The sequence below is a fragment of the Manacus vitellinus genome, unplaced genomic scaffold, assembly GCF_001715985.3.
Source record: "Manacus vitellinus isolate BGI_N305 unplaced genomic scaffold, ASM171598v3 scaffold_178_pilon, whole genome shotgun sequence".
In the NCBI taxonomy this organism is placed as follows: domain Eukaryota; kingdom Metazoa; phylum Chordata; class Aves; order Passeriformes; family Pipridae; genus Manacus; species Manacus vitellinus.
In genome coordinates this window covers 83,775-84,766 of record NW_021939248.1, presented here as the reverse complement: position 1 = coordinate 84,766, position 992 = coordinate 83,775, and positions in this window count along the sequence as shown.

The following is a 992-nucleotide window of genomic DNA, read 5'->3' as shown; positions in this document are numbered from 1 at the left end:
GCCCCGAGCCCCTCTCCTTGTGCCCCTCAGCAGAACAGCTGCCGGCAGAGCTGGGATCGGACTCGGAGAGGTGAGATCAGGATCCTGGCCCTGAGCTGGGGGTCTCTTCTTCCTGATTTGAGGGGTCTTCCCCCTGCCTGGGGAGGGGATTTGGCCCCCTGTGCTCTCCCCGTGTGGGGCTGAGCGGTGCCAACCCCTGTCCCCGTGGCTGCAGCGAGGAGCCGGTCCCTGTCCCCGTCCCCAGCCCGGTGCAGTCGGGCACCAAGAGGCACCGGGAGCTCGACAGTGAGGATGAGGACGGCGGGAGCTCAGGTGAGTTCAGCCCCTCTGCTCTCTCCTGTGGGGCTGAGGGGGCTCTGGGTGTCACCAGGAGCTGGGCACAGGGCACTGCTGGGTCGTGGTTGTCCTGTCCCCAGCCCCTTGGCCCCATCCCTTGGGCTGGGGAGGCGGCGGAGGGACAGGGGTGTACCCCCACTGCCCTCACCCCCTGGCTGGGGGCTCAGCTCCCTCCCCTCTTCCTCCACCCACAGGTCCCGGGCTGGCCCCTGCAGCCCCCTGCTCCGAGGAGGATGAGGAGGATGAGGACCCACAGCCCCGGGGAAGGCGGAAGCGCGTCCGCTGCCTGGAGGAGGACGAGGAGGAGGAGGAGGGTTGAGGGGCTTCCCTTGTCTGCCAGGCCCAGGCCCTGAGCTGTTTCCTGGGGTTTCTGCAGGTTTTCTGCAGGTTTTGATCCTGTTTTTAAGGGCTGCACAAGCAGCCAGTTGCTACCCCCCCATCCCTTTCCCCTGGTGTCTTCATCTCCCTGTTTTGCCCCAAACTCCCGTTTTTCTCAGCTGTTTGGGTTTGTTTTCCTTTTAAACCTTTTAAATCTGGATAGGGCCCAAATAAACAAACGTGATTCTTGCCCTTCCTTGGTGTGTGGGGCTGGAGGGAGCTGGAGCTGGGGGGGTCAAACTGCTCTGGCCACAGGGAGTGCCCCGTCCCTGGTCCTT